The 25,077-nt window shown below is 35.6% G+C and overlaps 1 protein-coding gene across 1 annotated transcript in view; it reads right to left on the minus strand.

Moving 5' to 3' along the window:
• LOC150093607 (cyclin-dependent kinase 4-like) overlaps nucleotides 1-19,828 on the minus strand; it is a 358,246-nt gene extending 338,418 nt beyond the window's left edge. Inside the window, exon 1 of the mRNA XM_090412879.1 lies at nucleotides 19,627-19,828. The gene's annotated coding sequence lies outside the window, so the exon portion shown is untranslated. The remainder of the gene's footprint in view (nucleotides 1-19,626) is intronic.
• Nucleotides 19,829-25,077: the final 5,249 nt, after the last annotated feature.

Genomic DNA, 25,077 nt, shown 5'->3' on the forward strand with positions numbered 1-25,077 from the left:
ATCCAAGAAGGCCTTGTCAGAAGGTCGAATTGCAAATAATTGGATTAGAGCTCTCTCATAGTTTCCATCTACGAAAAAAAAGAAAGAATAAAGCTTAATGTGAGAATTACAACCGAATGTCTTTAATAAGTGTTCCATGTAAGATTTATGCAAATTACTTTAGATGATACCAATAAAAAGAAACATGGAGAACAAAAATCTGGGTGCTTGCCAAACAGAAGTCAGGATCAGATTTTCACTTTACGACTTAATCTGTACTTAAGTTTTGCAGCTCTGGAAAACGTATATCCCAAGGTCCCCAGGGAAAAGCTTTTCAAAACACCACAATTGTAGGGGATGAATGGAACATTATGCAGAGCAATGCATAGTCTGTATTTAAGTTATAAGTCAGTAGTAGTTAGAATTGGAAATACGAGAAGATTTGATGTAAAATCAAGTGTTCGAACAAGGAAGCACACTATCATCACTCTTATTCATCATATGTATGGGTCGCACCATGAAAGAAAGCTGCATTGAACTCGATATTTGAATCAGCGATATCAAACTCAGCTCTTTGTTTTATGCAGGTGATGTTGCTCTCCTCATCTAGTGCAAGCCTCCATCCAGGATTCTCTAACCAAATTGAATGACAGCTGTATGAAAATCACAATGAAAAGCTCTGGAATCTATACGGAAGCTATCGAAATAGCTTTAAAAAAAAGCTAAATATTACTGGCGGATTTATTTATTTATTTAGCATAGCGATGTTCCTAATATTTTGCGCACTAATTTTATATTTACGGAAATCCGTGCCAAACTCTTCGAGATAGTTTTTTTTTTTTTTTTCATGATTTATTTCTTTTTTGGCATGTTGATAATTGACAAGGAGACTGCTGTCTTTTCTTTTACGGGAGTTTTCCTCTTGTTTGTGTAGCTTGTTAATTAGGTTCTTGGTTCGCGATTTCTAGATTACAATGCCGACTGATTCTCTTTCATTTTATTTATTTGTTTATTTGATTGAGGATTGATACCGTGCGGGCAGCATTTTACTCGGTAATAGTTCTCTTCCAAAGTATTATTCATAAATCATTTAAGCACCAGAACTGGCTTCGGTGGTCATAACAAAAGTAAAGGTTTGGTTACTTTTGATAAACGAAATCTGCAGTCAAAAAGGAAGTCAACGAGAAAGTTCACCTCGCACTGGCAGGATTTGAACTCAGGTTTATTCTTAAATAAATGGGATTCCCTCCTAGCTTTTAAGAGAGGATAATATTCGCCTACCTAAGACACTATAGTTTAGTGCTCAGGCATGCAAGTTAACCGCCTCGTAAGGAGATGAGGAGATTTTTTTTACTGCCAAGTGGGCTAGAGAACAAACGTATCTTACAGAATATAATCCGTTCACCTCACGGCGCTGGCTGATTTGACGTAAGGTAAACAACCGATTAATGAATCCGTGGGAGATTAAACACTCTTTCCCAACATGAATGTATTGCAATTTAGTGTATTAGGATTAGTTTGTATGAGCCGCCTATAAGCAACGAGAATAATAAATTAGATAATAAGATCTGTAATACGTTTACTAATCATATTTGGCGCCCCCTAGCACTCGCACAAGAAACCAAGAAGTTGAGTTCAACTTCAAATAGCGCATTCGTAACTCAAGGAAAATGATTATCTCTCCCTGAGCCTCGGTATAATTTTAATATGATACTTTCTTTACACGTACATTTATACACTTAATAATGATAGCGGGATTGCCGAACTATTGAAGGGAAGAATGAAAATGAAAGTTAACCAGGGATTAATCCAGTTTTGGTGTAGGATGATTTAGTGTTGTTGTATTTGAAAGAAAGGCCGAAGTCTTCCCGATAGGCATTTATTTTTATAGAGTACATAATTCATTAATCCCGCTGAAAAAATTCTCTATTCATCATCAGGAACTTCATAACACCATTGAATATACTCTGTTTGCCAGTAGCGCACTCAGGGTTTAATAGGGGGGGGGGCGAGTTGGGTACACGATTTGAGATTACACACTACGCATTGCATACGACCTGAGCATCTGCAATGATTGCTAATTCATAAGTAGTATAGAAATAGAAGACACGACAAAACATAAATAAAAAAAAAAGAATTTTAATTAGGAAAAGATTTTTGGAAAATTTTCTAGTGTTTTTTCTTTCGTCTTCTTATGCCTGTAAATTGGTGTATCCTTTAGTCTGTTTGTCTGTTTTCCAGAAAGGTGAAAGTGAGATCCTACTAACTCAGTTTCCGTGGAAAATCCCTTATAAATATTTCCCATGTCTGATCAAAGGTAATGGTCGTTCTTTCAAGTACGCTATGGAGGGGCTACTTAAGGATCAGAAAGAACTTGTCAACCTGAACACCTCATTTTGCAGCAAAAACAAAAAGGTGTTAAATCTTTGTACAGAGATGCAGCCCGCTTGCTGACATTGCAAGCAAGTTCCAGGTTCCGGATCGAACAATGCCAACGAGAATGATAGCAAAGGGGTTCCCCAACCGAATAACCTTCTTGTGTGGTCTCCAACTCCTATTCACCTTGACAGGAGAACAAATTCCTGCTGTTGACCTCATGTCCTTTGTTAGCAAGCTCATATACCCTTTTTATTATTATTATTTATTCCAGAGACCGCAGTTTCACTACTCTCTGTTTACTTGGAGGGGTTTTATTCCCTTCCCCCACCATTCAGATTCAGTCTACAGAAGTTGACTAGAGGAACTAACCCGTCGTCGCCATATCGACGACACGGGATGGCGCCAGACACAACAGTGAGGTGGTCACGTTACGAACACCTATCTACATTGAAGATTAAAGTGACGGGAGGCTGACATGGTGGCCAACTTCCTCGTAACTCGACCCAAAGAAACAACAACAACAAAAGAATGTTCATTCACCCTGCTGGCTGGTAGGCTCGGAAATGTTGACAGCAATTACGGAAAATAAAATTCGGAACAACAATCAACACCCAACACCGTTTCCGCCTGTGGCGTGGGTGTGGTTTGATGCTACAGAGCAAAACCTGCTGCCGGCGAGACTCTTTTTTTCATCCATCCGTACGTTTACATTGAAAATGTTTTTATGACTGAAGACTAGAAGGTGTTGTTGTGACGCGAAAGGCGTAAATAGTTCGCTCACTTAACTGCTGTAATGGGTACAACAGTCAGGAAAGACTTCAGACGTTTCGCATCGGTACGATTCTTCATCAGGAAAATCACAGGGTTCAGTTCTGAAGAAATGGGGAAAAATTAGCCATTTGACCACTACAAACCGTTTAAAAGATTACCACTTATTCGAAGCGCTCTCTCTCTCTCTCTCTCTCTCTCTCTCTCTCTCTCTCTCGCATACACACCCACACACCCACATACAAATATAGCAGAGAGCTGAAGGCTGAACTGTAAGAGCTTATGGTAATTTTGCCTTTATCGAACGAGTTCACAGCTTGTCCTGTGACCTTTGATGCAAAAGGAATCTTTTGTTACATCGAAAAGAACACAACGTTAAACTCCAGTCTGTACGTACGAATGTTTAAGCCAGTAGTTCTGTAAGCGTGTTATATTTCTTGGTTAGTTTATTGTACTTCTCTCCCTTATAACAATTCCATGTGGTAAGCTAAGAACTTGTTGGGATTGTTATAAGAAAATTCTCGAGGAACCAACATGGTATCTTTCATGCTGCCTCACTCCGAATCGACTGTTTTCTTTTTAATGAAATATGTGCCACATTCTTTGTCACTTTCAGTTACACACACTTGATAGCCATAATGAAATAAGACATAGCAGGAAAAGAGTGCTTATTTCATAATTATCGACGAATCTAATTAGAAAAGCGCGTTGTATCATTAACGGTACACGTTTAGAATGAGGATCGTCTAAGAGCGACCGATTGTAGGATTATAAGGAATGTAAAGTAGTTTTACAATAGTATAGGAGAAATAGTTTAAGAAGTGAGTCTAAAGATATCGTAAGATGTATTTGAGCTATAAATAAAACTAAGAAATAAAGCAGTACTGCAGTATTCAAACTACAGAAACAAGGTTTTGTAGTTTGAATCCAGGAGGCCAAAGCTCGGTTTGATTTGAAGAGTAATAGAAGGAAGAAGAAAAAAAGAGTTTCGGGTTATAACACCGCGGTATATAGGGAATATTCAAATAGTGTTTGGGAAATCTTACTTCATCTAGTCTTGTAGGTAGTAAACTTTCTCCTGGAAACTCGAGTTCTTTAACACAAACTGGCCAGAAGAACAATTAACAGACATAATCCCCTGGCCGCCTCATAGCCTCAGTTGCTTCGGCTGTAATTCTCAACAATCTAATCCAATTCTTGGTTATCGTGTTAATCGCTAGCAAAGTGATTACGAATTTGTAACGACATAAGGAAAGGTCTCTGCTTTTTTTTAAAAAATAATTTTACAAATTTAAAAAACGAAATCTGTTTAGTCATCCAGTAATCTTTAAACTCGCTATGAAAATCTTAAATATGCTAAATTTAATGAAAATATTTTTGTAATATTAATTTCATGACGTTTTTAAAGAATGTGTATCACATTATTCGTCTTCGTTGTACAAATACTTTACGTACACGTAAAACATTCCTAATATTGTATTTACATGTTAAGGCTTTTTTCTTTATCCTGCAGAATTTATATCAGACTTATTTATGCTGTATATTAATACGTATATACAGAATATGAGTCGAATCCATCTGATCGGTTTCTAAGTTCAAAAGTGGAGAGAGAGAGAGAGAGAGAGAAAGAGAGAGCGAGAATGTCCCAAATGTTCAACTTCACTCACAGTAAAACAAATGAAAATATAAAGTGGATCGTCATCCTTCCCCATGAAGATGAACGCATCGCTAGTAAATACACACACACGCACGCACACATCCAAATCTTAGGAAAAAAATTTTTCTTAAGCTAGAAAACGTTACAGCACTTGTAAAGAAGAGAATTGTTTCAAATTGTAAAAGGCACACTTTAGTAATGAGTGCAGTCATGAAGGACGCACAAAATGCTTGCGTATCACCAGGAAATGTTTTCGTCAGACTGGGAAAAAGGAAGACAAAGTGATCTCTTTTAGAGTGAGAGTGGGCGGATGCGCACGTGCTGGACATGCTTGAATCATTTGCCCACACCGCAACACAGAAGTCCTTGAAGTCCTGATATTTACTTATTAGTCCTTAGTTCCTTCCAAAAAAGCTAGTAAAATGACGGGCAAATATATGGTTATCTTATTTACAATGTAGAATCGTTTGATGCGGGTTTTTTTATTATTATTTTTATTTTTGGAAAGAGCATTGCGAGAGGCTAAGTAATGATAACAAAATCTCACAGAGGAAAAGAAAAACCGAGGGAAGGATACTATTCAAATTCCGATGTTTTGAATTTCGCCGGATCAAATCAAATATCTTCCCAGCGGGAATAATAACTGAATACCTGGGTTCACGATAAGGTCATCATCACATAATAGCATACCGTTATTGGAACTTTTCTACCATATCCACCTATCCCATTATGTGTCGCACATTCGAAACTCTCTCTCTCTCTCTCTCTCTCTGTCTCTCTTTCACACACACACATATCCGCTATGTGTGTGTGTGTGTATGAAAGGTCTTCCCACCACATTTGAAAGGTCTTCCCCACCACACACACACACACACACACACACACCTCAGAGTGTTGCATCATTTAAGAATGACTTTGCTTGTAGAGTTGGTAAGACAATAGTTTCATCCTCCTTTAAAGATCTTCCTGTATAAGTCAGCAATGCAGCGAAGGACTTCTCTAGTTCTTTTGAATCGGAGAGAAGAGATTAGCAAATATGAAGCTTCGAATCCATCTTGGACAAGAGAAAGCTTTATAATTTTTTTTTCATATTACGGTGAGTCCAGTGGTGTTGTTAGAGCTTTATCCGCCATCTCTATACACGTCAAAAATACTACAAAAAGTGAAAACGACGTATAGCGAAATAACTTAAGAACACTATGTTTAATTTTGAAGTAAAACTTTAATTCCAACATTCTAAAATGTTATTTTTCTTGCTTTTCTGTTAGCAAAATCGTCGTTGACATATTGGTGAAGTCTATTTCATAGTAATGTAGGTAATTATTAATCAATTTTAATTTAGAAAAACTCCTCTCACAACTAGCAGCACTTACAGCAATTGTGAGGAATATTCGCAGTAGGATTACAATATTTGGAAATGAGTTCTTGAGACTGTATTTTATAATTAACTGCATTCAAAAAACTCCAAATTGCCGCCCGGGGCGGACCGCCTCCTCTAGCTACGCCTCTGGGTGAGTCGTACAGTCTCGTGGTAGGGTTTTCTTTTTACTATCAAACACCGATAAACCAGCCGAAGAACACGCGTGCATAATACTTGCTTTGACAACATATTAAACAACGAAAACATCACCTTGCTGTTCACCAAGGTACACAGCCTTTTCCTATGATAGAAAAATCTTAATAAATAAAGTGAAATGAACAGGAATTAAGGGACTGATTATCAAGATAATCCTGTGTTATGATTTTGCTGTAATTTTCGTCGCATATTTTATGTAGCTAAACCCAACTGCAAAGAAAATAAATCGTTGTGTAATCAGTGCAATCTTTTTATTTATATATTTATTTCTATTTATTTCATCTATTATTTATGCATTTATTTAAACCTTTAAACACATCCCATTAATAATCTCTTGGCGAATTATTATAAGAGTCAAGATACAAATGCCGATATTTCATTAAAAGGAAACTTGGAGACTGCTTTAATAACAGTAGGGAAATACTATAAGAAACTATTCTTTTCATTTTGCTTTTCAAGACATAGAAATATCACTATACGACTTGCAGTTTCTTTTTCAAATCATCACTCATCGTGAGTAAGAAATTATAGACAAGCGAATGATATTAAGAATGATGTAATCGTTTCGAATGCCTATATAGTGTCGCCATCTAGTGTACGCAATGTAACTTCAGCAAATCCTGACAACTGCCATTAAAATATAGAGAATTTTAAATTAATTAAAATTAATCTTATTTGTATATTAATCGCAATTAAACCATAATTATTTTTTCTAGAGTAAGCATTTACTCTAATTTAAATGCAAAATTCAAACTATCATCGGACAAATTTTAATCTTTTGTGAAAAAAAAAACAAAAAAAAAAAAACAGTCAGTGGATGAACTTATAAAAGTCGCATTCTGTTTTGTTCATTGCATTTTTCATTATCTGTTTGCGAAAATAATAATTTATTTTTTATATTCATATTGGTCTTGAATGGCGAAGCACGCTCATCTAATGATATGCAGGCTAATTTTAATATATTGTTCATTTCGCCTTTTCATCTGCTATATTAGAAACGTTGCCTAGCAACCAACTATCCAACTGGAAAGTGTTGAATAGCGTTTGTGTACAAGATTAGAGAAACATCAACTATAGATAATGTGGCTTCTGTGCGCTTTGGCGCTAGGCCGTGTGGCAATAATTTTAATAATAGCCTGTTTGGTCTACTCCGTTAAGAACACAGGTTGGTAACATACGACTCATTAGTCGACTCTGTGTCATCTACAGCGTGCGAGTGATTGCTTTTAAAGTCGCTGTTGTCGGTTTAATTACAGAAATTATAATTAATTACTGCACACTCCGCTAAAAGACCGCGGAGCTGATGGGTGATTTATGTCAGCCATAGAGACTTGCATACTGGTCGTTTCTTTTGACGCATGAATTGAGGCCTTTGTCAAATCAGAGGGTTGTTGTCGGGTAGCGTTTAAACCGACGAATTAGTCGCACGCCAACAAAATAAATAAACCGTGAAGGACGTTTAATTATAATTTTAAGAAGAATCGTAGTAATGCCATTGCTATCATCGTTATTTCCTAGAATCCCTTGTTTTTCTACGAATAGTTTCTTCTTCTTAATTGTAGGCTCTCGATGTGATTATTCCTTACCCGTTCTGTTGTTTGTTGGTCCCAACTTCCACAGAATATCCTACAAAAACTTTCATAGATTTTGACATTTCAATGTAAGGATAACGAATCTAGGTTTGATTTCAGCTAGAAAGATATAAGGCTAGAAGATATAAGATAATCAGTCTGGATCCCAGAATCTGGCACGTATGTAGGATGGTACTTTTCGCACCGAGATAATGATTCAGCGGAGCAGATATCTCGAACACGAGGAATGATGCCCATGACGCAGAATTAGAGACGGCGTTCTTGTTTTTAAGGAAGAAAGCGGGAAAAGAGAGAAATTGGTGAAGCTTACTAAACTAGGAATGATTGTTACGATGTACAACATTGATCTGACAAAAAAAAAAAAAAAAAAAGCATCTTTGTAAAAAATCTCGTTTCAACTCTTCTAGTGAAAAGTCATCCTTTGTCGATTGTTTTTTTAACATTTTATTTTATTTTTAACCCTAAAACTGTCGCACGTAAATATCAAATGTTTGCACGTTTCTGTCTGAGAAGTTGTTCCAAACAACTTCTCAAGGTTATTATAATAACGGAGAGTGAAAAAGCACAGTGCCTCTTATTTACATGCGTCTCATTATATTGCAGTTGCAATTCCCCCCCCCCCTTTTTTTTTTTCGGGAAATGTGTTTGTTTTCCAAGAACTGTTGCGAATAAAACAGCTGTTCAAAAAAACGGTGCTGGAGAACAAAAGAAGTTTGAAGTGCATCTGCTGAAAATTCTTTTACGAACAATCTGAACAGGAAAACAAAACATCTTATCTACAAATGGATGGCAGCATCTGAAATTTTAGATAACATACAAAAAAAAATTTATCGTTCATAAGAAAACAAGAAGGTAAGTGCTAATGCATTCTTCATTTTATTTTTAATAATGGCTTGTTATTGTATGAGTCCGCTAAAATAATTCGAACATTCGATATTTTTCCTGGATCAAGACTAACTTATGTGTAATATGTCCAAATAAAGTTGTTTAAAAGCGTTTAGAAATAATAAAGTGAATCCAAAAATGGTGTTTATTGTAAGACACCCTATCGTATAGATCAAGGTTTCCCAACTCTTTTTTCCGTGGCCCGGTTATTTTAATACTCCATCTTCGTGATCCACTAAACCTTTTTTGGCCAGTAGGTAAAATAAAACAGATTTGAATGTTCATAGAGTTTTCATTTATTATTATTATAATAAAGAAGCATTTACTCTTACAAAAATATAAAGAAATTAAACTAAAGCCAAGTAATTTATTAATGAGAAGTGTGATGCTGTTAACTAGAAACTTCAGGTTTGGAGGAAAAGATAACTTTATTTTTAAATCCGGTTCGACTTCCGATCGGTTTCTATATTTTTTTTTTTTAGAAAAACCAGTGTTGAAAGCCTGTTTCACACTTATAGGTCGTGACTCTTTAGTCATTAGAAATTTAATCGCTTTTTCTGCTAAAACTGGGGACTCCTGACGGCAAGACTGCCAAAAATCCATCAGAGGTATTGTGTTGAAGATGTCTTTGAGTGCCGTATCACACGACAGTTCAATTATAGATTCGATATCTGAATCCGGCAATTCTGTCTCAGATTCTGCGTTCACTGTAAAAGGGTTCCTTATCCATGCTTTGTTGCTGTTGATTGGTTTTGGGGGAATATTCCTTCAGACTTGCCTGCAGTCCTAGCATAATGTTCTTTGATAACAATCTCATCCGGCATGGAACTCACATTACATTCTTTTTGTAATTCTGTCAGCTTCGTAAAAGATTTGTAATTCCCTGCTTCCACACGACGGGGCCACGAATTGAGTTTTTTTTTTGTTGTTGTTGTAGCTTCCACCTTCTCTTTCACTTTAAATACAGTTCCATTGCTACCTTGTAATATCAGATTTAAAGGATTCATTTTTTTGCACAACGCAGAGAACATTCTCGAATTCAATGGACGAGATTTTATAAAGTTTATAAATTGCACACACTCTTGCATAGTTGCATTTAAAAGCAATGGAATTCTTTTGACGGCTAATGCTTCTCTGCGACCCGACATTTATTTTTCGCGACCCGGTGCCGGGTCGTGACCCACCATTTGGGAAACGCTGGTATAAATCATCTTCTTCTTTCTAACATGGAATTTAGGCCAAGTGGCCTGTTCCGGTCTCGTGCCATCTCTTTCTTGGTCTTCCGATTCTTCTTTTTCCACTTATTTTGTATCTGTATAATATTTTTGATAGTCTGCTGTTGTCCATTCGATTTAAATGTTCTATCCATTTAGTCTTATGAAGTAATTAATTGATTTTATTTTCAGGGATTGTAAGATTTCTTCATTTGTTTGGTATAGAGATCACATACATAAATGCTATTTTAATCCTGACAATAGAGTAATGCATTATACCTATTAATATATCCATTTATTTTTTTTATTTATTGTATATATATATATATATTTTTTTTTTATTTATTTATTTATTTATTTTTTTTTTAATAACGAAACCTGTGGTGCGATCATAATTAAAAGAAATACACGTATTGACCACAGTGAAAATTATTTCATTGTAAATATTTCCTACATATATATATATGTGCAGGAAGTTTTTTTACCTTGGGTATAATATATGTTAAAGATGCCAAGCTATTTTAAACATTGTGTGTGTGTGTGTGTGTGTGTGTGTGTGTGTGTGTGTGTGTGTGTGTGTGTGTGTGTGTGTGTGTGTGTGTGTGTGTGTGTGTGTGTGTGTGTGTGTGTGTGTGTGTGTGTGTGTGTGTGTGTGTGTGTGTGTGTGTGTGTGTGTGTGTGTGTGTGTGTGTGTGTGTGTGTGTGTGTGTGTGTGTGTGTGTGATGACTTTAAACCGAGATAAAATATTAAGCTTTAATGAAAATGATACAACTAGTTTCAGCCTTCTTCAGATATCCACTAAAGGTAGAGCACAGTGATAAAAATTGAAGTTACAAAAATCTGAGAATTACAGGCAAAAATGCAATACATAATTGACATAAAAAACGTTGTATTTTTTAAGTTGTTCTATCCAACTGGCCATTGTGTATAGTGCGTGCTTGTGAGTTCTCGTGAATGCCAGTATTGAACAACTGCAGCATGGCTATCAGGGAAGTTGTAACTTAAATTGCTGTTCAAATGTTCAGGATTTAGGAGGATTTCTCTGGATCCCACAATTTTCCTTTCAAACTCATCACTGCAGCGAAAAATGTTTTCGGATTTATCCCAGCAAACTGAGTGACTCTGTAGATCATCATGAGGATTGTTTGAGAAAAGCACATGACTGGATAGCGCAGATGCATGTGATCTTTTATAGGAGATGTCTCTCTTATGTTCTTCTATACGTAGTTCAATAGATTTGTTAGTCTGTCCAAAATAAGGAATATTACAATCGCACTATAATTTGAATACACCTGGATGTTTTAGGTTGTGATGGCTTCAGATGGCTTATAAGAGAACGGATTTTAGGTAGTATAGTGAAAAACATCCTGATGTTGTATTTTTTTAAGGACTTTAGCCAATTTATTGGAGACTGAACTAATGTAAGGTATTGAGATGCTGCCTTTAAAATTAATCAATAGTTTAAAATCAATAGTTTCCGTAGTACACTGCCTAGGAGGATCCAGAAGAAATTTCTTAACCGTTTTTTCAGAATATTCATTTTGTTTAAAGATAAGAGAAAGGTGATTAATTTCTTTTTGGAGCTCATCTGGTTCATTTAAAAGAGAGCGTGCTCTGTGTCCTAAGGTAGAAATAGTTCCGAGCTTTTGAGGTGGAAAGTGATGAGATTGACAGCGCGGATATCTGTTAGTATGAGTGGGTTTTCTGTATATAGAGATTTTAAATCTATCAGAGCATCGTGTAAGAAATACATCCAGGAATGGAAGGCAGTTATTGCGTTCTAGTTTGGCAGTGAATTTTATATTATAAAAAATATATATTATATATTATATATTTTATATTATAAAAAATATATATTATATATTATATATTTTATATTATATATATATATATATATATTTTTTTTTTAATAAAATATTTCGGACTTCGTGTTTTTCACAAGATGCTTAATAGGAAGTATCCGAACTATTTTTTTAGAAATATTTATTCTATATTTATTCTATTCTATATTTACGTTCTAGTTTCAGATTTCACGAATTTTATTCCAGATAGCAGTGTTCGAAAACACGCAAGAAGGATTTTTTTTTTTTTTTTTTACTCAGCTAATGACATTCTTGATTTCAGGTTTCAACTCTACTCTAGATCTCCATATAGTTACTGAATAAAAATTTATAAAATATAAATAAACCCACAGCAAATTATAAGCTTTCATTAAAAAATTAACAAATGTAATAAACAATTTAAAAATTATTAATTGGATTTAGCATTCGTTACACACCTATACTTTTTTCTTAAAGTCTCTATTTAATTTGTTTAATTTTTGCTACTCGTTTTGTGTGGAAAAGTCCTTTTTAGGACTTCCAGGGTAACGAATGGCAATGCTGTAGCCAATGAAGTTTTAACTGAGGCTCGGCTATTGCCCGTTACCCAGCCATGACTGGAGTTTTTAGCTCGATGACACCCCATCCACACAGATTTCTTCATTCAGATGATGGGATAAAGAGTCAAGGACTCAGTCCATCGCCCAGTTCTTTTAAGAACTCATTTTGTCAGAAAAGTAAAAATCGATCAGTATATCGTTCGTTATAGATTTCTATTTTCGATTTCGATGTAGAGAGAGATGTAGGGTTAATTTCAGATAATAATTGCTACAGAGCTTTACATAGGTGCCTGTAATCGATTTCGTCTGTAAAAAAAAAAAATAAAATAAAATAAAATCAGAGCAGTCTAATTCTTCGAAGGACGCTTTTCAGTATCTTCAAGTAAATGACGTTGATGTATCACCTAATGATAGCCTTAAAGTTGGGAATATTTTCTAATTCTCACATAAACTAATAAAATGGCATTTTAGCAGACCGGATGTAGATAAATAACCGTCTGCTGTAGTTATTGTTAATTTGGAATCTTCTCATCTTTTTTATTGTTATTTTAAATATTTGTATCTTATATCTAGTTGGTTTTTTCCTCCATTCAGGTTAAGCCAAAAATCACGCAACTTATTTCAGATAATCTTTAACATCCAATTTCGATATTTCACGCTGCTTAGAGTAATCAGTTATAGTTATCGTCTTGATAAACTAAATTTAATGAAAAATACAAATTCTTAATTCAGTTTCAATGCTGATTATATGTAAAAACAGTTACAATTTTGTGTAATAAAAAATTGCAATGGCATTTTGACAAAAACCATTTCAGTTCTGTTGTTAATATTTTTCATAAAGATTTAAAAATGATAAACCTGGCTTAAAAAAAAATAGAAATATTCCAAAATGAGGTATTGCCGACTTTGAATGCTGCTTTCTTTGTTCGGCCATAATGATAGAGATCCACCATAAGAATGTTGAAAACCTTCATCTTTTAGTGGGAGAAGAAGAAGAGGAGGAGGAGGTAGATTATTTTTTTTATGATTCCCGCTCATGAAAGGTCGAAAACCTACAGTACATTAGTAGCTTGGGTAAAGCTTTATTATTTTCTTTATGGAGATTATGGAACTTTTTTCAAACCAATGCAGGTCCAATAAACTGGGACCTGGTAATGAAATTCATCTCCCACTAAAAAACACAATCGCAAACATCCATGCCCACGACAGGATTTGAACCCGCTTAGGTACACCGCCTACTTTCTTCTCAGAATATTAGGAAGGGTGGGGGATAATTTTCAGAATCAGGAGGGAGCGAGTTGATTTGAAAATGTCAAATGGCGTGCTATCAGAAACAGCTGTGTTTATCACTACCTTGAAATTGACTCGATTTCTTTCTCATTGCCTCCTAACTTCGACTAAAGTGAAGTTTTCTGTATGTTTTAGAGAAAGTACTTTGTTATTTGTACAAGAACCAAGAAACCTCTCCCAAAAGGAGTGCGCTAAGACTATTTCATTCAGAATGCATAAAGAACTGTTCATAACAAAGTTTAAAAGAGTTCATCGTTCTTTTGCAGTGCACTTGTAACTCTGCAGCAGTTGTGGTGATCTGGAAAGCGTAGCTGAGAAACGAGCAACCGGGGATACGCGTGTGAATTAAAAAAAAAAGGATGAGTTAGTGTGAGTGAGAAGAAGATTGTATAATGTGGAAATTACATGAGTAGAAGTTTTATACAGAACTCGGATTCCTTGGACAATGGCACGGCGCCAAACAGGGGGATTACAAAAGACTGATGCTAGAACAAAGACAGAAAATTGAAACCAATGACAGTCTCTTCTTTGAAAAGTTGGGTTAAAACCAGAATTCAGGATTAGCGATATTCATCTTGTCTTAGTAAATGACTTACATTTAATAATAAAGTGACTAGCTCAGCCGGTGTAGACGAAGCCTGGTCAGAAAGACCTGGGTTCGATTCCCGTCCATGACGTGAGGAACCTTTATCTGGTCTCTTTCGACGAAAGGTGAGTTAGCCCGTCTCACATGGAAGTAGGATTTCGTTTTCACCCGGAAACTGGGGTTTTTCGTCTCCCAAAACAGGCGAACCGGCTCCGTGAATGAACACACGCATCTACAGACGTAAGAATTGTAACCCCCAACGCCAGACTCTGCGACAAGCCCGTTGGGGTTTTCCATAGTCGCATATTCATAGCGGACCCTGCACTAAGCGGGATAAAAGCGCTATGAAGAGGAAGAATGTCGGTCATAAAGTGATGGCGTATAAAAGAGTGAGGTTGCTATCTGACAGCCATCAAAGAACAGTATACAGAGGAATCAAAGAGAAAGAAGATAAGTGTGGCGTCATACAACTCTATCCTTAACAGGTTTTGAATTGAGGATTGAAAATATTGAAGATGTTTCATATTGGTGGGATTTGAAGTTCATGGGACATATTACAAATGTGGTGTAGATAAGGCAAAAGATAACTGCTACGTTGTAAAGAACGCTGGCTGTAGGAACGAGGAAGTTATTGTTCGATGTCATATGGCTCAAAACTGACTACATGTGGAGTACTACGCGCATGTCTAGTCACCTGGGTTTCAGGGAAGTGTGAAAAGAGTGCGAAGAGTAAAGACGAGAATAACTATAATATCACGATGTAGAATACGAGATGTTAAGAAGGAAGAGAATATTGTGCGATTTGGCAAATAGACGAAAACGAATAGCGATATATGGATTGGCGAAGGAATTTTACGAGATGGATGCAAGGAAGATTTTTCAATGCATGGTAGAAAGAAGGTTAATCCTTGGTAGCTGATTAAAATTAGAAAATAAGTGAGTAAGCGCTAGACGAGTGAGTGAAAATGTATGTTAATGAGGGAAATGTAGAGTTCACTGATGGTGAGGACTTTGAAGAACAGCGTGATAGACAGTTGATCAGATAGAATGGACTTTCCCTGCCACCATGAACCCGAACTCCAGGAACATACGAGATTATTAGTAATAATAAATTCTTACATCTGAAATGATTTGATGCTTAAAACTCTTAATGAATTTTTTCCAGCAATGTGAAATCACTTTAGAACTTTAGAATAAATATGTGTTGACAGTTTTTTTGATGCTGGATCATTTGTTAGACTCCCATTTCTTCAGTAAATGTTGCAATGGACACGTGTCTGATCTCACCTTCTGTATTTTCTGAGCTTGCTACACAGAATACTTGTCTCAGCTTCTTATATTTAATCCTTCTGAAGGTTTTAATGCCCATTGTGATGACTTTAACGGTTTACAGTTGACTTGCGATACTAATAATATGGACTATGTTTTATTCAATGTCTTTAAGCTACAGGAAGCCCAAATTACGTCACAACTAAATATTTCAGCATAATTTTGACTCTAAAACAATAATTTCTTAAATAATCTCGAAACCAATATCTGGTATAAAATAACACGGAACTCAAAAGTCGCAGAAAGCGAAGGAGTATTGATGAAACCAAAAGAAAGATACTCCTATTCATTTTTTTCAATAATCTGTTTTACATTCATGCTTTTCAAGGCGAAGGGCAATCCCACCAATGGTGGAATCTGTTTAGGGTTTGAGGCAACATCGTTATATGCTTGAAGGATGAGTTTTGCATATCAGCAAGAAGTAGGGAGGAACTCTTATAGTAATAAACATTTTTTAACATATATTTGAGACTTTCGTAGCTCAGCTGGTAAGAACGATGTCCTTTGGTTGGAAGTTCCCCAAAACATGATCGGGTAATAAAAATCGAGGGGAATTTAAAGGTAAAATTTGTAGAACTATAATTTCCAGTTTTTCCTTAAATAGAAACAAGCATTAAAAAATAACTTAAATCTTTTCATTTATTTTTAGGTCACAAAACGTGTGGTGTTTTCAGCAATTTTTATTACTTTTTATGATGTTACCCAGAGTAACAAAATGGAGAATTTTCTCTACTTTTACGAGTTCAGATGATTGCAACTCCGGAATGCATTAAGCAGCCACTAGAGTCATTACTCGTCCACTGTTTGGAGCTTGTTCAATGTAAACCGTAATGCGCGCAACCACTTCCTCGGCAAATGAAACCGAACGGTCAAAGCTATTTTGCCTGATGACAATGGCATAGCGTAGCCGAAATGACTATCATTAAGCATCAACGTCTCTTTCTTTTTATTTCTTCTGACATTGAAGTAGATGAAACATGTTCCTTTCTATTTCCACCAGCGCCTTATCTATCCAGAAATTCTCCCACGAATCAATCTTTAGTAGTTTTTTTTTTCCTATAAGAATGTCATGAAGACATGCGCAATGCAATTTCTTTTTTCTTGTCTGAAAGTCGGCAACTTCAATTTCTTATTTTTCTTCATGAGAGAAGTCGGTTAGTTTCTTATCTCGGGGTTCTTATCACTATTCAACTCCCTTAGCGATGTCTTCCTGTTGCTTCAGAGCTCTCGATGTGCTTCTCTTCCCTCCGGAACATCTTCCGTCTCTGATCAAGATGACGCTTAATGTGCTATCGACTGTCTTACGCCGTCGGTAAATTTATCATCCTCCCGGAGGGGTTAAATGAACGAAGCGCGCAGATCGCAAAACTTGTTTGTGACTTCCTCTATCGACTCATAAAAAACGTACCAGTACGGGTCACGATTTTTTTTTTTTTTTTTTTTTGGTGCAGGAACGTAGTGAGTGTAAAAACTGCACTAGTGTACTCTTCCCCCCCCCCTTTTTTTTATCTGTTTGTTATTCAGTGATCGGCAGACTTATTTATAGTACCTGGTACTAATCGCCTCGTGAATTATCTGGCCTTCCTTTATGATCGAATACGGACGATCAATTTCCAACTTTTTTTACCCCCCCCCCCCTTAGTTGTTCCTTATGGCTTCAATCAACTCAAATTGACAGAGGTGTTCTAATTAAGAACTCGTAAGTAAAAAAAATTAATTAAAGTCAGTAACTGGGGCGCGTATTTAAATAGAGAACGAGGGAAATGGAAAGGTGTTGGATAGCAATTTTTTTTTTTCTTTTAAAGTTCCTAATCGAGAATTTCATTAGAAATGATACGAAATTTCTACGAGCTGTGCGCTGAAAAAAAAAAAAAATATGTGCAAATCTTGAATGCATCAGTGTAACTTCATTTCAAATGAAGCTAAATCAATATGGAAGAAGGCAAAAGGAATCCTTTTTTTAATACTGCCTGAAGCAAAGAAAAAAAAGAAGAAGAAATGGAATAAAAAGTAAAGAATATTCATTAACAGCAAGCTTTATCCACATACGACCAAGGAATTTATTTGAATCAATTCAACTATTTCAAAAAAGTTCTTGATGTAACTTTCATTTGTCATTTCACTATTATACTAAATTCTGTTTAGTGGAATAATTTTTAAAATAACAATTTTAGTATAATAAATGTTTAAAGAAAACAATTTCTATGACATAATTTAGTCTCCTCACTTCAAAAGCAGTGCAATCCATCCTAAACTAGGAAAACACTATCGAATCAGCTAAGAAATTTATTTACTTATTTTATTTATTTATTTTTTTGGCTAGATGGGTGAAGCAAAAATGCCTTTCATATTCCCCGTCATCTGTAGAAGAAAATGTATGGATGGGGTAATATAGGGCTAAAAGCTCTGATCATGGCAGAAGGGTAACAGCAATAGCCGAGTCTCAGTTAAAACTTCATTGGCTACAGCATTGCCATCCATTACCCTTCCTGGGTACCCATTTTGGTCGCTTCGTACGACGTGCATGGGCTACAGTGGGGCTGGTATGTAAGTAAAGCCCTCTAAAAATTAAGACGATCCCCCGGAACACTCCCTACGAGTGGCCGAAAGATCGTCCAACTCAGCGTTGGTTTTACTCAGTGACGATCCCCCTCCCACCGCCACCACTGAGCAGAACCGCTCATATTCCAGGGAAAAGCATCTACCGACAAGCTCCCCCCCCCCCCTCACGGGCCACGCCGGAGAACACCCTCCCCAGAGACTCAAAATGCTCTCTCAGGGCAACTTCCCCGAAATCTAAGCCCCCTCCTCGCAAAAAAGAAACCTAAGAGAGTGAAACTCTCGAAACTCTGCGTCCCATTTTAGTCGCCTCTTACGACATGCATGGGCGACAGTGACGCTATTCTTATCCCAGCCACCACGCGGGGTTAAAAAAATTATGGGAAGTAACATTTTTACTCAGCTACTATCTTGTATATCTAGAAATGGTGTTGGAATATTACTTGACTTCTTTTAAAATTTATTTAAAGTATATATTTTAACACTATTATTTGCTTAAATATTTTATGCTTTCTATACAATTATATAGTACGTACTAAAGATTAGCAACCAGTCGATCCCCATCGTCCGATAGATCGCCGCTGTTGAATCAGAGGAAAGTAAAGTAGTATAATAAAAAAACTTTCGTGTAAAAACAGCGGGGATCCGTCCATATAGATACCAAAAGTTAATCCTTTATAAGTGTAAGCAAACACATTTGCGGGTGAAGTCTTTTCGTGACTATTTGCTTACGCTTGAATAATAGATTAAACCAAGAATATGATTTCTTTACGTTTTTAATTTTTAAAAGGATAAATTGAAAAATCTTTCAAAATTCTCTCTATTCCAGAGAAATTTAATAATAAGAAGAAACACCTTTTAGCTACTTGTATATGAGAAATATATGATAGCACTCATTGACAATTTTAGTTTAGTAGCGATCATTTAGGTTCACTCAGTGAGATTTAGAAGAATGATCTTGTAGATCGGTCAGATTTTTGAGAGATGTCCTCGTATTTTAACATACCTGAATAAAGGTCGAAACCCGGTTTAAGTAGTGGCCCTTCTCTTAATGCATTGCATTATACATTATATATGTCTGAAAAGAGCATTGAATGACGGGATACTAAAGGTAATCGATGTGAAGTCATTTTCCTCTGAGTAGCCCAGTCCTGAAGTCACTTCAGGCGCAAACTTTGTTTGCTTACATTTGAATAAAGGATTAAACCAAGAATATAATTTCTTGGCACACCTGTCTGCTTGACAGTTATTTTTGAATAGAATTAAAGCCCAGGAAATAACTCAGCTTCTTCGTTTAATCACGTAATCTCTAGGCAGGATTAGTATTAAAATATTTTCAAGTCGTAGGGAACAGCTGAAACCAAAGTGTAAAATAAATAAAAAATAAATACAAAATCACTTAGAAATTGAATGCATTTATTATTTACTTACGTAGTGTTGTGCATCGGAAGAAATCAGCAGTTCAGGGTTGATTTCTTGAGCGATTTTTAAGGGAAAAAATATATCAACTTGGATATTCAATTTCAAGCGTGTATGGAGATAGGGTAAATGTAAGAAAAATATTTTAGAATAAGAACTTTAAAAATTTTAATATAATCTTAAATCTTACTATTCAGTTGGAAAAGTAATTATTGTTTTAAGAAATGAACATCAATAAGGCTCTCATAATATTAGTTGCTCAAAATGTTAGCCTTACACTTGAGATACAGTTTCACTTGCCGGAATAATAACTTGCGTTGTCTTCTCGATCGCTGATTGGCTATTTCGAATATAGACAACAGCAACCAGCACGCAATCGAGATGATTGTTGAACAGATTAAGTAATACTGCAAGTCCACATCAAACATTTACAGAAAACTGACATTGGAAATTGGCTTCAGCTATTACATGAGGATTTTAGCAGTTCCAATTAGATGTTCCTTGCAAATATTATTCACTCCGTCCTGAGTAAACCTCGTTTTATCAATGAATAAAGAATAGATCAAGAGTTCTCTCGTAACTTACCTGTCTCTTGTAGCTGCTGTTCGTTTTGCAAGGGTACGGATATAAACTGACTTCTTAGCGCCCTCCAAACAGGCGTTTTAGTCAGCTGATTAAATTTGAAGAAACCACAGATCTTGAGAGCGATGGCTTAAAAAATAAAGATTGTAGGGTCTAGAAAATTATTGGAGTTCAAAGATGAAAATGTTCCAACAAATCAACTTTTTTTTTTTTTTTCTAGTGTTGTTGTCGGTTGTGTCTGTAAAGTCTGTACATTTTAAACATTTTGTTCAAAATAATTTGCCTAATTTTTGAAAAAAATATCATTATTATATTAAATACAGTATTACTATATTTACGCTGAATTACTTTTAATATGCATTCTGGTTATCTTTACTGAAATCTTCGCATCTGTAATTTGAATTGCTAAATCACATGAATTGAAGGTTAGTTTTACGGCTTATGGGGGGGGATTTCAAACTTGGGGAGGGATTTCATCTAGGAACTAGGAAAACCGGCCAGGAGAACACACACACACATCAGTTATACACAAAAAATATATATATTCGGACATACTAATGACCTTATTCTTTAAATTATAGTGGAAAAGCAAATTGTGATAGTTCAGGGCATTGTGTATCATTATCATCATCATTATTATTATTAAACTAGATAAATACATAAGATTCAGGACAATGAAACTCTCAATTGATCTTGCAAAATTTATTAACCAAAGAATCCAAACAAGTCAATTTTCGTGCTCAGTCTTTATCAAGTTGTAGCAATGCTTTCATTTCGGTTATTAAAACGTTTACTCAAATTGAAATAAGAAATTTCTACGGATATAATGACTTCGTTGTAAGCAGCTAATTTATTTTCTACTGTATCATAAGTTCTTTTTCATTTTAATGGATCGTGAAAGTACGATGGAAAAATTGCGAGAAGTAGGTGATAAAAGCCGTGACAATACCTTAATCCGAATGCATTCATATAAAAATATAAATTAAGTCTTCCTGCAGCGCGATTTCATTATCAGGATGCAAGATAATTTTGCAGCCCTCCACCTATGCTTAATGATATCAGAATAATTGTTTACAGTCAGGGATCTGGAAATACCGTTTGTTTTCTCCTTCTTGCATACGATGTTTAAATTTGTTAAATACATCTATCTAAAATTCTGTACCATACTTTATTAATTTTTTTTATTCCCAAAGCACCATCATAAAATCAGATATCTGCTGCTATTGCATATCATAAACTAGACTTAGTATTTGAATTAATGCACAAGCAACGGATGCCAGGAAAATTTCGGTCACGTGGAACATCATCTAACTCAACTTCACTTAGATATTTCAGCCGAAAGTATACCAGGTGCCTGTGTATAGCCAACTCTGAGAAATTTATAGGACTCTTCTCATTCGGATCCATTAAGTTAGTTGATCTTCGAAGAAAACAAATGAAGTTTTCTCTCCCGGAAACTCTCTCTCTTTTTTTTTTTTTTAAATTTGGCAACTCAGAAAAATCGACTTCAGAATTCACATTATATTCGATAACAATATATCAGTCAAATTTAGGATCCGAGATGGCAGCAGTTGTCTGCCATCTCTCCCAGAAGTCTTCAAAATTGTCGGTAGCCACGAGCTCATTAACAACAACAACAACAACAACAAAAATATATATATATGTGTGTGTGTGTGTGTGTGTGTGTGTGTGTGTGTGTGTGTGTGTGTGTGTGTGTGTGTGTGTGTGTGTGTGTGTGTGTGTGTGTGTGTGTGTGTGTGTGTGTGTGTGTGTGTGTGTGTGTGTGTGTGTGTGTGTGTGTGTGTGTGTGTGTGTGTGTGTGTGTGTAGACGGGCCCCACTGATTTCCAAAATTTGGATAGAGCTAAGAGTTCCGCCAACTATCGAATATAAAATGTTTATAGAGCATTTTATATTAGGAGTACATTTATGAACTTTCGCAAAACAAAAAACTTTTTTTTTTCAGGCGTACAGAAATAGTTTGCTTAATAGTCTTGGAATATGCCGTTAAGTTAGGTTATTCTCGATCAGAAAGAATACATCCGCACTCTTGCGTTAAACAAAGGCGTACTAGTCATGGAGAGACAGAGAGAGAGAGAGAGAGAGAGGATCGATTTCACACAAGAGTTTCAGAGAATTTTAGGTCTGTTCTCTATCTAATTTCTTCGTCTTATTCGATTGTGCCGTAACAGACTTGCGATGTGACCTTTACTATTGAGACATCTTTCAAACTAGAAGTCAATTGCAGCGTACCAAATGTTCTTTTGCTGCATTTATTACCTCACTGGAAAAGGGAAGAAAATGTCCTGGGTGACGCACTGCTTTTACGAGCTATGGGCAATTTAAGTCCTTGTAATATTAAAGGGATACTTTTACTTTTTCATCTCCCTTAGCACTACAGCTAACTTGGTTTTCAGGACCTATATCTTTGCTAATCATTCGACTAGATGACACCATCCTTCTTCTTCGCCCCGCCAATGAAAATAAATTTTGCTGGTGAAGTAAAAGCTCCTTCAATAAACATGGAAATTATGAATTCCCATTTAGAAAACGGGGATAATAAAAATGCAAAGTTCCTTAATATGAAATCCTCCTGTCTACGGAAGCCTTCTATGTGAGAGGAAGGGAGCGCATCACAAATAAACTACTTATTAAGAGAGTCAATCCTACATTCAGTTAAAGAATGCTGGAATTATACGCGATGTATTTTAAACATGTGTTGTCGTTGTGTTTCTCATAAAATCGCTAGGTTGACTAGTTCATATTGTTTCTTTATTATTACAGAATTATAAATCGCATTCCAGCCTAAAATAACATCAATAAATGAACTAATTTTTAGGTTATTGACTCATAATAACTACACACGAAGTCCATTTTTAAGTGCTCAATTACTTATAAGATTAGATATTGGATTATAATATAATTAAAACAAAACTAGCAACTTAAAAATACACAACATTTAACATTAACATTTCTGGCTAGATGTGTGAAGCAAAATTGCTTTTCATATTCCCCTTTGTCTTATAATGAAAGAACTTTGAATGGAGTGTTAGTGAGCTATATGCTCGCCCATTGAGGGCAGTGAAGTTAGTTGTATTCAGCTGAACTTAAGATAGACTTTGGTCTTTTATATTTGTTGATTTCTGCTTCATTATATTCCGAGGCATCCTTGATTAACGGGTTTGGATGGTTACTTGTCTTGGTAAAGAATTTCTCAGCTAGATTTATGAGAAAGGAAGAGATATTAACTTCTCTATGGATCTGGGTGTTTCTTATAAACCAAGGGGCATCCAGAATCATCCTCAGGCACTTATTCTGTAATCTCTGAAGTTGTAGAATGTTTGAATTTGCGGTGTGGCTCCATGCTGGGGATGCGTAAGTGATAACCGGTCGAATTACCATCTTGTAAATTGTTAATTTTGTTTGCGTGTCCGGTTTACTTTGTCTGTTGATCATAGGGTAGAGCTGTGCTAAGACCTTGGATGTCTTTGATGTAATGTAACTAATATGTTTGCTGAATAGGAGTTTACTATCAAGAATCACTCCAAGATATTTAACTTCAGTCTGCCATGAAATCTTTACTCCCAATAAATAAATATCCTCCATGGTATTGATTTTCTTTCTAGTAAACACTATAGATGAGCTTTTCTGGGGGTTAACTTGTATCCTCCAGTCGGCCATCCACTTTTCTAAAGTGTGTATGCTAGTTTGTAGTCTTTTAGTTGCCAGTTTTGGGCTCAGTGATCTTGCCATCAGTGCAGTATCATCTGCATATAATGTAATGCAGTGAATGTTGTTCTTGGGTTCAGAGGGATGTCTGCTACATAGATTGAAAACAGGAGAAGTGCCAGAAGAGATCCTTGAGGTACGCCTGCCGAGATCCTGGTTCTGGTCGAAACCGTTTCGCCTACCCTGACCTGCATATATCTGTCTTTCAGGTAAGAACGTATTATTTTTATTAACTTGACTGGAAAGTTAAATTTTATCAGTTTGTAGAGTTAAAAATACACCATTGTGTCCTTTTTTCATAGACATAGTATACAAATAATATAAAGGTGTTTTGTGAAAATATTAAATTTTTTGATTAATTTGAAAAATTATTTGACGATTCGTAAATTTTCTTATTTTTTATAATATAATATATCTTATATCTCAATATAAGAATAAATATCTTATATTTAAATGAATTAAATTAAAGTTAATAACAAATTCCTATTAGAAAACAAAATAATGAATAGTTTGGGGAATTATGTTTGTAGTGCTAAATTGTTCAATACAAAGATAAGTTAAATTCGCCTCACTAATGGAGGTTACTGCTCAAGTGACGTCATCAAAGAAATTAATGTTACCTTTGAACTAGTGATCAGTTTGTTTAAGATCCTTGGTGCAGCTATACAATTCCCGAGTGATTTGGGACGGTGGATTGTTAGACGCGTTCACTAATGCCAGGATAAAAGAGGAATTTGTTGTTGCCTTGGTGAGAGCACTGATGACAAATGATGGAGAAATTTTAGAAGCAAAGAATTGCAGTGGGGAGTTGGATATCAGCACGTGTGGTAAAGGAAAGTCCGGTATTGCCATCGATCCCGGTTGACGGGATGGGAAGATGATACGGACAATTCTGTGACTGAGGGTCTCCCTCGATCCTGGAGTCGCCCCGTAATAATAATAATAATAATAATAATAATAATAATAATAATAATTAAGGTCATGGGAAAAAATGATACAAGTCGGAATTGCATGACTTTGGTAAGAGAAATTCTTGCCTTGGTCAATGGTGCTTATTTTGCGTTAATCTCACAAATACTTTGGACACATGAAATGGAACTCTGTGACATTGTTGTACTTCGCTAAGACATTAAAAGAATACCATGGAATGCGG

Source organism: Typopeltis vanoorti, chromosome 23 (genome assembly GCF_054136105.1).
Source record: "Typopeltis vanoorti isolate ZY-2024b chromosome 23, IOZ_Tvanoo_1.0, whole genome shotgun sequence".
Taxonomy (NCBI): domain Eukaryota; kingdom Metazoa; phylum Arthropoda; class Arachnida; order Uropygi; family Thelyphonidae; genus Typopeltis; species Typopeltis vanoorti.